Genomic DNA, 13,836 nt, shown 5'->3' with positions numbered 1-13,836 from the left:
CGAACATGGCGTTATGGAGTATTCTATCATGAATGTTTAAACCCACATAAAAAGGAGGAATTTGTCCCTCTGCTGTTTTTTCATTTACTTCAGGGCCAAATATCAGTTCCGGCTGGTCATCAAAAACATTTACTGAATCTTCGTTCACAGAAATTTTGAGTGATCTGCTGATTTGACTTCTGTAGGCATCATGTTTAGCTAATTATGATAATGGAATAGCTATCTTTAGTTTGCCTACTTCTATCTCAAGATTGAAAGGTTTTTCGGTCTGACTTCTTGTATTTCAGACAGTTGAATTTTTTGTGTTTTTCTCTTCTTCAGGCGTGGGATTATGTGTTGAACTGTTTTCCAAATCATGTTCTAGAGGTTGTTCTTCTTTTTCTTTAGCAAGAATAGCAGTGGAAGGTTGTCTGTTAGGTATTTGATTGTCTGATATATCTTCCACAATTGGATTATCAGGGTTAGGATCTATTTTAGCAAGAATATGTACAAGGGGGTTATTGATCTTACCTTTGTTAGGCTGCTTGGTATCTTTCTGTTTGCTAATTTCAGGGACATCTATTCTTCTGCTCCTCAGATTGTATTGTTTGTGGACTTCATAAATGGTTGTATCATATCCCTCCCTAAAGTCAAATGATTCACCTGACTGAGTTTGGAATTGTTTCACAATGTGAGCTTCTTGATCTTCTTGGGTCAAGAAAACTTCTTGTTCATTGTTGAGTCCCATCAAATTGATTTGAGAGTCTTCTTATGGTTCATTAGAAGTTGAGGCTTCAGCATAATTTTCTTAAAATGGGGGCCTGACATTTTGGTCAGGCCCTATCTTCCCAGTGTTAGGATTTTGATTTTTCCTGAAATTTGGATTTCTCCCAACGTTGCTTGGTTGACCTTCCCAAGGGGATTTTCTCTCGATTGTTTCCACTCTATCTCCAATTCTGTCCATTCCTTTAATAATTGCATCTAATTTATGTTCAAAGGCAGAAGGTTCTTCTTTGAAAGGTGTCCTCCTTTCAGCTCTGGCTCTATATCGTTTAGATATCAGGTTGGCCTCTACGCTGACAGCTATGCTCTGCATCTCTTCTAAGTTCGAGGGGCTCTTTCCCTAAGTTGGTATGCCATGTCAGAGTCAAATGCATCAGGGAATTTGATCAAGGCCAAATTTGGAGGAGGTCTGAGATTCTGAGGAATAGAATTGTAAACATTGTTGAATCTGGTACAGTAATCTTGGACAGTTTCTTGTGTGCCTCTTCTTAGGTTCTCATACTCTGATAAAATGTAGAGAGGATCTTTCTTTTTTTTCCATCTGTTCGAGAAGGTCTGATAAAGAGCTTGTGGATCATTGATATTGTTTGCAGGGAGGGCTCTAAACCAGGTTCTAACATCTCCAGTCAAACTTTGAACAAATACTTTCATTCTGACATCATCATCATCAATCTCATAGTTTTCAAAATAGTCGATCATTTTCTTGGTATGTTGTTGAGCTGTGTAAGTGCCAGTACCATCAAAATAGGTGATTTTACTTTGATAGTCTTGAGGCATAGCCCCTGGATTTGCAGGTAAGTTTAGGGGAGTATATCGGTTTTCCATGGTTGCAGAGATAAATGTGACAACTGGATGAATAGGGATAACAGTAGGAATGTATGTTGAAGATGGAGGAGTGGAAAAGGTGGCTTGAGGTGGTCATGGGGAACTTGGAGAAGCTGTTGTAATCACATAAAGGTTTGGTATTCTCTCAGAGGTAAGCTCAGATTGAATGGAGTTCTGCAAATGTTTTTCAAGGTGTGGACTAGCAGAATTTTCTTGGCTCTGTTGACTTCTAAGAATCCTAGAAATCAGATTAGGATTTTCAAACACAGGTGGGGGATTAGGATCAGGATTTGATATGGTGTAATGAATATTTTTTGAAGCCACTTTCTAGGTATGTTTTTGGTTTTTCTTGAAATAGATTTGATAATACAACTTTAACAATATCTTCTAAGAGGTTTTGGATGTGGGAGTTTTGAACTTTCCTAAAGATTTATTGAAAAGAGGAACTGATCAAGTATTTGGAACCAACTGTTCAAAACATAAATTAGACCGAAGATAGACTGAAACAGCATTTATTTACTTCTGCATTTGTAAAGCAAAAGAAGTTTCAAAGGCTACCTGGCTAACTTCAGGCTCCATCTGTAGCTTATACAGAAAATGGTAGCAACAAACAATTATTCAGATCCCCAGCGGAGTCGCCAATGATGTTATCACTCAGGTTGTTCCCAAAAGTTGTAAGAAAGGGAATACGGCCGAGGTAACCACAGACCAATCTTTTAGATACAGAATCTAGCCAATATGTATCCAGAGAGGGCTCTCTCTTTATGATTTAGCTTTGTTTTTTAGAGGTATTAGGCTAGTTATGAAGTTCAGGGGTTTTGTTTTGAGTTTGGGTGGTGAGATTCAATAGAACAGAGAGGTAAACCTGAAGAGTTCAGTCCATTGGGCCTGATGGAGTCAAAGAAAATGGATTTCTGGATTTGGTTTCTTAGCAGAAGATGGCATCACAGGGAAAGGTAGTCAAACATGGAACAATTAACGGTTGGAATCAGATGGAATGGGCTCAAAAGGATGAAGGGCAGTTAAGAATCCTTCAACATATTGAAAGAGGGAAAATAGATGCTTACCGACAAAGTGCAGTTAAGAATTCTTTATCAAATAATCAATATGAGAGAATCAGGAAACAAGAGCAATTAAGAATTCACTGTTTATACTAATTCTGAAGAAAACACATAGAATAATAAAGACTGAAAACAGAGTGCAGCTAAGCAAGTTCTGAATTAATGTTTTTTCTTTATCATTCAGATTATGAAACACACATGATATAAAAACTCAGAAAACTGTAAAACATAAGATATAGGGGACTTATTGATCCGAAGTTTGATTCAAGAATTATGTGACAAGTCCTCTGCATCAATTCTTCATCCAGTAGGCCAAACAACAGTTTGTTTCTAATAGCTCTTTATTCTAAAGTTCAGTCTTACAGCAAAGTCTAGGAAATCTACACATACCCAACCTCTTCAAAACTCTAATGAAGGGGGTATTTATACAACAAAATATGTACAACATGTATCTCATCAAAGCTGTGAGATAATATCTGGATTTTAACCTAAAGTAATTTACAAGTAAAGTAGAAACAGCTAACTTATGTTGTGTTGGAGGCAGGTCTTTAGGGTTCGGCTTGCAGCTGTCCTGCAGTAGCTCTACGCCGACTGTTTGTCTTAACTGCGCTCTTAAATTCTGATCTGCTTCACTTTGTCGGCTCTGATACTCTTTAATTTTGATTTGATTTGCCTTTAATTCTGCACTGATACTCTTTAAAGCTTGATTGGATACTCTTTAATGTGTTTTGACTTCTGCCCACCGCTGTCTGGAAAAATGGAACTGCAATGTGTCTTTACACCGCCTTTCCCCTATAATCGATGTTTCTGCAAATTCCCACTGGCTAGGGGAACAAAATATCTTGTATATCTTCATTTTTCTCTTCTGCGAGCTTGGAAATTCCTCTGTTTGCTTTCAACTGTGTCTAAGAGGAAAAAAAATTGCAAAATAGCGGGTCGGCAGAGTCTGCGAGCTCGTTGCTGGAGCCTTTCTCAGTCTCGAGGCGGTCGAAACACCGGAAATGCGACCTTGGTCCCTTTTACGCTTGGAGCGTGCAGGGGCGCTGAATGAAAAAACATAACAAAATGACCTTTTCATCCTTTTCTTAACGAAAATGAATTTTGGCGAGAAATTTTGGTTCGAAGGATGAATGACGTCAACATGACGTCAGCGGGGGATACGGGACAGATGACATGGCAGGATACATGGCAGTACGGATGGTGACATGGCAGGATGACATCAGCGAGGGGTGATGTGGCAGGATGATGTCTGCGAGGGTCAGCGGGAGGGCGGTAAGCGGTTTTGCCCACACTGCCTTTGGGCTTGGGTGATTTCGGGAGGAGGGGCAATGAACGTAGCGGGCGGGCGACGTGTGTCCCTGGTACGGGCGCAATACCGCCGCTTCCCCGGGAGTTAAAGAGCGGTAGACGGGAGGGTCGCGAAATGAATATCAGCCGTCGGATGCGAGGGTGCCGATCGGACAGTTGGCACACTCTGGAGATGGCGGAACATTAATGTGCAGGTCCGATGCGATAAACGAAGGTTTTAATGGTTTCAGGCGCAATGTTATTGGTTTGGGGTTTGGCTATTAATCAACATGGGGTTAATTAATTCCATAATAGTGCACACGGTTTAGGTTATTAAAAGGTTTCAAATAAACCTTTAATCCCTTTTGTATAGTGACTATGGTTATAGCTAACCGGGGGCGGGAATATTAATATTGCGGGGATTTTAATATATTAATATAATACGGGAAAGGGTGATGGGGCAGGATTTAAATAATAAAGTTAAAGTTAATATGAAAAGCAAATCAAGCGCTAAGTTATAAACTTTAGGCTTGGTAAAAAAGAGGGGTTTATGTGATATTTGTGCGATTTCCTAAGTAAAATGGAGTTTTGCTTAGGCACTTTATGAAATGTGATGGAGTGTTTTGCGAGTGATATTAAGCAGATCTTAATACCTTTGGGGGGAAATTAGCAAATGTTTTGGGGAAAAAACTGAAGGGAAGTTAGTTATGAAATCTGCCTCACTTGAGCTGCATCAAAAATAATGTCATGGCACTTGTGATAATAGTAAGATGAACACTTTGAGAGAAAAAATCTATCACAAGTGTCATTCTGCAACAGCAATCTACTTACCTAGCCTACTTTGCCTAGCATTTTTTCCTTCTTTCACTTGGGTGCACTTAGACTGGCAAACCCTTTTCCATTTTCCTTTTCTTTTCTTTTCCATGGTAAGCCTACCTAAGTCTTCACTTATTACATCCAAGGGCTCAGATTGGACTGTTGAGCTCCTTTGCTTCTCTACCTATCTACTTATCTGCCAACATTAAATAGTTTGGACAGATTTTGATTCTCTATCTCTAAAACATGAAATTCAAACATGAACTGGCCAAGATTAAGTTGTTTGGCCATTCATTAATTGTGGCAAAAAGTTTCAAAAAGTTGTACATGATGCTTTATTTACAGAAAATGAAATAGTAGTGGCATTTTGGACTAGCACACTTTCTTGGTCTTTTCTTTTTTATTTGGGGTTCATTTCTTTTCATTTTTTCTTTTGACCATTTATTTTTTTCACCCTTTGATTTTTCTTTTAGGGTATACCCTCTTTACATTTTTTTTTTTTTTTTTTGATAATATGGAAACCTTTACAGCAAGGAAAGGAAGAACATATTACAGAGCTCAACCAGTCAATCATGAAATATGACACCTATAACTATAGGAGTATAACACCTTAGACACATCACCATGGGACATGTGAAATAGATCAGTGCACGGGTCAAGAACATGTATGCTATGCATGAAAAGCCTTGAGAAGCAAGGAAAATGTTAGAGACTTGGTGGTTGAGAGGGGGAGTAAATTACCTTTCAACATGCAGCCCCAGAAGGAGCCTCGGAAGAAAATTTAGGAAGTTGTGGAAAAGCCACATCTAGAGAAGTTGAGAGGAGATCGAGTGGAGAGATCCACTCAAGCAAAGAATAAGTAGTCTCGAATAATTGTGGAGCAGCCACAATTGGAGAAGCTAAGAGGAGACCAAGTGGAGGCATCCAATCATGCAAAGACCTCTAGTAGGGGAAATTTCAAGCTAGGTGGGCAAAGGGATCACATGCAGCCATACCTCCAAGTGTGAGGTGGGGTGATATGAAGTGATAGTCCCAAAAGGGATGAAATTGGGCAGGGTCCATTAAGTGGTTTTATCTCATCGACCGTACCTTGCTACAAGAGCCCAAAGTACATAGTAGCTAGAGGAATCAGTGGGATTGATGCAGTCAAATATCAGAGTGACAGAGGCTATAGAAATCAGATAATGAAGAGCACAGATAAGGGTTGACAACTGTGCAGAAAGGCAGAGTCAACAGAAATGCAGATTTTTCAATCGATAGAGGCAACAGTAGTGAGAGTCTTTGATGACGGATGCATCATACTGATTCAGGTTGGATGTTTTTTTTGTTTCTAGAGTTGTTGTAGCAAAAACACTAGAGAGAAGCGTTGCATGCAAAATAATCCAAAGGTTCAGGATCGGGATCGAGTTGAATGCGTTCCTTGTTGAGAGGGAGTCTTGAAAATAGCAACAAGAAATATTAAAAATAGAATCGAGAAATTCCAATTTATTTGTCCTTGAATTAAATTGTGAATTAAAATTGTAATTCTTTTTTCATAACAACTTGTAATAGGTAACTAAGTTAAGTTGACTTAGTTAACTTAGTAATTTTGAGTTGGAAGTATTTCGGAAGTCATTTATATGTTCTCCCTAAGTTTTAGGGGTCCAGTATGAGTTTAATTATGAGTTGTAATTAGATAACTCGGTTTACTGAGTTATGTTCAATTATATTAGTTCCAAACTGTTTGTCGAACTAATTGATAGTTAACAGTCAATTGGTGCACTAGTGCGTCCACAAGTGTCACTCTAGTTAACTGAAGATTCCCTCATTTGAAAATCATGCATGTCGGTTCAAAGAAAGACCCTGTTGAGACTAGAGTGCAGGGACTGTGTACTACCAGTTGTATGATTTACTGAGTTGTAGAGATCATGCATGCAATCAGGAACTGGACCTAATTTGGATTGCATAGTTTTGGATGCATTGGATTCCCATAAATATGGGTTATTCATCCATAAGAATTGCGTAAAGAAATATGGGCTTGGAGAGTAGTAGAAGAGGCTAAGGTTTGGCTTGAGCTTGCATGTGAGCTGGGAGATTGATCATACTGAGTGCTGGGATTGTTATTGTGAGAAAAAGCTTTATATCTTCACTCATATTTCTGATTTAATGCAATATAGATAGTGGGGGTTTTCAGCTGAGGTTTTCCCTGGACATTTATTGTGTTATGTGCCATTGATTTGTCTTCTTCTTGTTCATATTGTTTTCATTGATCTATTAGCTTCCGCTGGTTGAACGTACAAGTAGGTTCTTGTCTGTTGCTTTAGTACATTGCATGAGATTGTGAATCTACATGATTTTCTACACGTAGACAACCAGCTAGATACCAAGCATTGGTAGCTCGGGTTGAAGAACCCTCTAGCTTTCAGGAAGTTGTTCAACACCAAGTATGGGTGGATGCCATGGTGGAAGAATAACCCTCCATCATGACGAATGATGTCTGGGAAGTACTACCTAGACCAGATGATAGATCAGTTGTAGGATCATGATGGATCTACAAGATCAAGTATACTGCAGACAACAGCATAGAAAAGTACAAGGCAAGGTTCGTGGCAAAGGAGTATGCTCAGAAAGAATGAATCGAGTATGAAGAGACCTTCGCCCCAGTTGCTCGATACACCTCTATCAAATCTGTTATATCCCTAGCATCTCAAATGGGATGGGAGATTCACCAGTTGGATGAAAGACAACATTTTTTAACAGAGTGATAGAAGATGAGGTGTATATAGAATAACCCGAAGGCTTGGAAACCCATGAGAAGAAAACTCATGTTTACAAGTTAAATAAAGCCACGTATGGGCTCAAACAGGCACCAAGAGCATGGTATGGTCAGATCGATGGTTACTTACAGCAGTTGGGATTTCTCAAGAGTGATGTTGATCCCAATCTCTACTATTTGTTGGTAGAGAATGAGACACTTATTCTTTTACTATATGTAGATGACCTATTCCTAATTGGGTCATCCAGGATCATCCAAGATTGCAAGAAGAATCTTGAATCCAAATTCGACATGAAGGAGTTAGGATTGATGCATTATTTTATGGGTTAGAATTTTGGCAAAAGAATGGGGAGATCTTCCTTGGACAAGGAAGGTACATTATAGAAATTCTGAAGAGATTTTAAATGCGGGATTGTCTACCCATGGCTATTCTCATGATCACCAATTGGAAGAAAATATATGCATCAGAAGACAAAGAAGTAGATCCCACCTTATACAAGAAGCTCATTGGGTTGCTTATGTATCTGGTCAACATTAGGTCAAACATTTGTTTTGTTGTCAAAACTCTTATTCAATTCATGGTGGAACCAAAAAGGGTGCATTGGGCAGCAAAAAGACACATTCTCAAGTATGTACCTGGAACAGTCAGATATGGGTTGAAGTAATCCAAAGGGGAGGACATCAGTTTGAATGGGTTCACTGATGCAGATTGGGTAGGTAATTCAGTAGACTGAAAAAGTACCTTAGGGTACTACTTCAGTGTTGGATCAGGGATGATTTCTTGGTATAGCAGGAAGAAGAAATCGGTAGCACTGAGTTCCACAGAAGATGAATATATGGCAGCCAGCACAACTACGTGCGAAGCCATGTGGCTCAGGAAATTGCTTGTGAGCTTATTCGAAAAAAGGATGGAAGTGACCAAGGTTTACTGTGATAATCAGAGTTGTATCAAACTCTTTGATAATCCAGTATTTCATGATCGATTGAAACATATAGATATCCGTTGTCACTTTATCAGAGACTATGTTTAGCGTGGAGTCGTATGACTACAATATGTCCCCACAGGAGAGAAGGTGGTTGATATACTCACAAAGGCTCTCGGAAGAGCTAAGTTCACTAAGTTTAGAGAGCAGATAGCTATGGTCGAAAATCCTTTTTAGTAGCAGCAACAATTTGCAATGCAGGGACAATTGGTAGTGGCAATGCCAGCAGTAGCACAAATGCAGACATTCAGAGGGAGTTGTAGTACAGATGTAGCATTGGCAGTGGCAGTGTCAAAGGTAGTAGTACAGTTACAAAAGCAGTGCAGTAGTTGGTGGATAGCATGTCAAACATCAACAACAGGGGACGATGCTTTAGAGTCAAAACAGTATGCAGCAACAATATATTGCTAGAGCACATTCCTCGCTAAGAGAGAGGGTTGATTTGGGGTAGCATCAGATGTGCTCTAGGCCTCAAATTTTGCAGAGAGGATTGGGCACATGCATTCCAAAGAACCCAAAAACCGTTTTGGGAAATTTCACCCATAGACGATTTATTAAAATAATTAATATTTTAATGGGGTTCCTAATTCTAATCTTAGGAAAATTAAAATATTAATGGGTATTAATCTAATTGTGGGTGAAACTTCTAGAAAAAGACAAAGATCAAGTCAAAACAATCTGATCCTTTGACTAAGAGTTAATCTAGGTTGTTGGTTGTCCAACAGGAAGATATAAGAAAGGGCTTGAGGGTCATTTGGAAAATACACCAGAGGCAAATACTTAATTACCCGAGTAATATCGATTTTCTCACTGGTTGAAGTTCGGCAAGAGAAAATCAATTCAGAGGGAGAGTTGCAGGTGAGACAGAGAGAGGGCATCAACACATTCAAAGAGTGCAAGGCAGCAAGACGCAGAACAGGAACAAGGTGACGCAAAAAGAGGCAGCGTAGAGGTAGTTTGACGCATAGCCTGCGTGGGCAACTTGATGTTGAGCTTGGGAGAGCAGTTTGACGTAGAGAGGATGAGAAAGATCCCGGGGAAGAAGAAGTGATTCATATGGGGTAGAACTTGGTCAAGAAGTGTCTGTAAAATTTCTCATTCCTATTTTTTTGGTTGTAATTTTGTACAAGAGAATTTACTAAAGAATAATAAAAACCCTCATCTACTGCACTGGTTTTCCCACATTGGGTTTTTCTGGGGACGATTGTCCAAAAATAATTGTGTCATTATGATTGTATTTGTGCCAGTGTATTTCCTTACATTTACTTTGCGTAATGTATTAATTGTGAAGGCTGCAGTAGAATATATTTTGATATTTTCCGTAAGAATACTATACATAACTTATTTCTGAGGTAATAAGTAGAAGAAATAATATTAATCATTACAATAGGATTTCTATTTAGAAATTTTCATAGATATCCTTATGCCTAAAAGAGTTAAATTGAACATATGGCTCCAAAAATGCTAGAGGCGTGTATAATTCAACCTAGATAAAGTTATTTCTCTCCTCAAATAGTATTGGTGCACAAGAAGGATGGGTCATGGCATATGTGTCCAAAATATGGAGAACTCAACAAGCTCACTATTAAAGATAAATTTCTCATTCATATCATTGATGAATTGTTGGATATACTACATGGAACAATTTACTTCATCAAGCTGCATCTTCATTCATGATATCATCAAATTATAATGAAGACATATGACATTCCAAAAAAAACATTCACAACTCATGAAGCTCATTATGATTTTTTTGCCATGCCTTTTGGCCTTACTAATGTAACTTCCTATTGAAAGTGCTGGAAATCCGTCAACCAAGGGATCTCCCTGATGTGAAGTCCGAATTAGACCTCATACTATTTGGAGCAGGAGCCCCATCTAGAATATTGGTGCGGTTCCCATGTATCTTAGAGATATTCCTTGGCTCTAATTGTCAGCAAGAGAGAGTGCACATGCACCTTTGAAAAGCAAGGGGGGTGTTCTTGGTGAGTGTTCAATCATATGTGTGTCAAAGTTCTTTCACTGTGGAGGGGAGGAGAAGTAAGCCTCTAAGAGAGAGGTAGTAGTACCACCCTAGTAGAGACACACATGAACAAGAAGGGTATGTGCAACATCAAGCGGAATATTCCACAAAGATGTGATGGTCATTGAAACCAATATAACGAGGAAGATCTATCTAATATCCAATGGAATAGTCTACAAGGATGCGACAATGATAATAAAAATTATAGCACATTCTCAATATGATAAGTACCAAAATAACCGAAATAGTTCAACTACTTTAGCACAGTTGAAAGAAAACATGAATTATAAACATTCACATAATAGTCTTACAAAAATCCATAATCGATGCATGAAGAACGTGATGGCCTTGAAGGCTTCAGTTATTAATAAAACTTCCAAGACACGTATATACAATGAACATCACCGGCTCCAATAGTGGAGCGCTGGAGCCACTCCTTGCTTCTCAAAAGCATTGATTTGTCTCTCTAATGCGTTGCGGAAGGAGCCAAGGTGAAAATTCCTTTGCTCATACAATGAGGGTGTATATATAACTAAGAGGTGATGCTTCACCTTGTGACTCTTTGACTACCCTCATGACTATTTGGCTTCCTATGACTTTTCAACTTACATGACTCTCCATATTGTAAATGTGTCGCTTGGACTTCCACTTTATAATACATTTAGAATAGATAATTACATAATCCACAATATTGATGTGGCATATGATGAGTTGTGGCAAGACATGACATGACACTGATGACATGGATTGCATGATGATGTGACAGTGCCAAGTTATCCTTCTTATTTCTTCTAGAACAGATGGTACATGTTCTTCTTCTTCCTCCTCCTTATGACCTAAATATGAGGAATGTTCCACATGATCTTGATATTCTTCTTCTGTTACAGTTCGATGTTACTTTGCCTTCTCACCTACTGATCATCTTATTTCTTGAGCTCCATATATGTCTTCTAGCATTTCCTCCTTCTCCATGTCCTTCATCACCTTTCCATAGCATGATAGAGTTCATGCATCTACAATTCACTCATGAAAAGATGACATCAATATGATAAACCCCTAGTCTAGGATGGTGCAAATTGATCCACTAGCTGAGCTGGAATTGGGTGACAGGCTGGGAAAGAGGCTTAGTAACTACACAATTGCGCAGCTCAGGTAGTTAGGGGTGAAGCTTGAGCCTTGAGACTCCGTAATGTGCAGTTCAATGTCGGCTGAGGAAGAAAACTGCATAGTCTGGGAGCTCAGGATTATAGGCTAAGGGGATAGGCACTAGATCAACCTGTTGTGAAATTATAGAGGACAAATGAGCCCAGGTTAATACGCAATTATGTATTTCAAGAGCTTAGGGTTGAGGGGTAAGCCTTGAGACTACATCGCAGTTTAAGCTATATTAAGAGAGAAAATTGAGCATTTCTAGGAGCCAATGAGGTAGGCTGAGGGGATGGACACTGAGTGAACACACTCCATACTTCCGAGAGACAAGGGAGGCTTAGATATTGCGCAACTGCATAGTTTAGAAGCTCAGGGAATGAGCTTGTGGCTTTTGATTACACAATGTGTAGTTAGGGCCAGGCTGGGAGAATGAATTGTGCAATTCTGGGAGGCAAGGTCATGCTTGAGTGCTGCAGTTGTGAAATACGTAGTTCTGGGCTTGAGCACTGAAGTTGCGAACTGCGCAGTTTTGAGCTTGAGCATTGAGGTAGTGAAATGTGTAGGTTAGGGTTTGAGCACTGAGGTTGCGAAATGCGCAGTTCTAGAAAGCTAGACAAGGCTAGGTTGCTGGAAATTTTTCAAAATTTGGCTCAGTGTGGGACCAAGAGACTGTTGTGAACAATGATATGACTTGACTATGATCACACACTTGAAATAATTTGATGACACAACAACATAAATCATCTAGAGCACGTTAAAAACATATTTCCCTCAATGTGATAACTTTACAACAAGTGCGACACTAATAGTAATATTTGTGATGACCATGACGACACTTGTGTGACAGTGCTTAAAACTTTGGGCATGAGTGCAACTGGTATTTACATGGTTAGTAGAATGCATTCACACAAAGATAACTGATCCGGATTTAAACAGGAACGCAACAAATTATAGAGATAACCAGATACACAAAGATGCAGCGGAAATAATACTTCATTTCATTAATGGAAATTACTGAAATATGCTTACAAACAGAAATGGAAATAAACTAGCTAGGGCGAAGGTAGCTTATCTCTGAGAAGAGATGTGATGGCTACATGCCTCTGAACTGTGTTACAATGAGGCTCGAAGGCTTATTTATTGTTGAGAAACAATGGAAAAACCCTTAACATTCCAAAACCTAACCCTAGGAGATGAAACGCCAAACTGTGGGCCCCGTTTGGGGGTAAGTTGGTACATCAACTTCCCGGGGTCGTAACTTTGGCATATGATCTCCGTTTGACGCGTACAATAGCTCATTAGAAAGATCTATCAGAGCACTATCATTGTTGGAACGGGCAACACCAGTCCATTCCATGGACTCGTGTTGCCCCCGGATTCCCCAAAAAACGTTGTTTAGGGCCTCAAAACGGCTCCGGAAGTTCAGGACCCGAAAAACTGCTAAAAATAGTAAGTTGTGCTACAATTAAGGAAACTGAAAATGCTGAGAGAGACAATGGTGGGGGTCCAGGTGGACTTGGCAGGTGGCCACCAATATCCACCTGGATCATTCCTCCCCCCTTAGGAAGCAATGGTCCCCATTGCGTTGAGCTCCTCCATGAGATGAGGAAACTTCTGCTGAACTTGTTCCCTGGTGAGCCACTTGCCCTGCTGAAGGAGTTGGCCCGCTTTGACAACTCGATACAGTTGGATATTCTGTTGGCGAGTGTTCTTGATCTGTGTGTCCATGATCCGATCAGTTGCAGCTTGTTCCATGCAATCTGGATTTAATTCTGTGGGTTTGAGCTGTTCTGCAATGTCGGATGTGTCTAGCAATGGTGGAAAGTATGGCCAAAGGTGGTCCACATTAAATACTGGGTGCAGGCCAAGGAATGGGGGAATGCTGAGCTCAAATGCATTGTCTCCCATAGCCTTAGTAATGGTGTAAGGACCATATCGGAGTGGTCTCAATTTCCGATAGGCTCCAGTAAGGCGTTCCTTTTGCAAATGCAACCAGACTTTGTCGCCCACCTGAAACTTGTGTGGCACCCGATGTTGATCATGTCGCTGCTTGTACTTGGCATTTGATTTCTCAAGAATGTCATGGACCTGCTGGCGAATATGTTGGATGCGCTCAATGAAGCTGGTGGCTTTATCTGTTTCGGACTGGACATGAGCTGAATTCATGTGAGTAGC

The sequence above is a fragment of the Pinus tabuliformis genome, chromosome 4_2, assembly GCF_031772625.1.
Source record: "Pinus tabuliformis cultivar Carrire ecotype Pingquan chromosome 4_2, CPIR1, whole genome shotgun sequence".
Classification (NCBI taxonomy): domain Eukaryota; kingdom Viridiplantae; phylum Streptophyta; class Pinopsida; order Pinales; family Pinaceae; genus Pinus; species Pinus tabuliformis.
The sequence above is the reverse complement of the archived record's forward strand: the minus strand, read 5'-3'. Positions refer to the sequence as shown.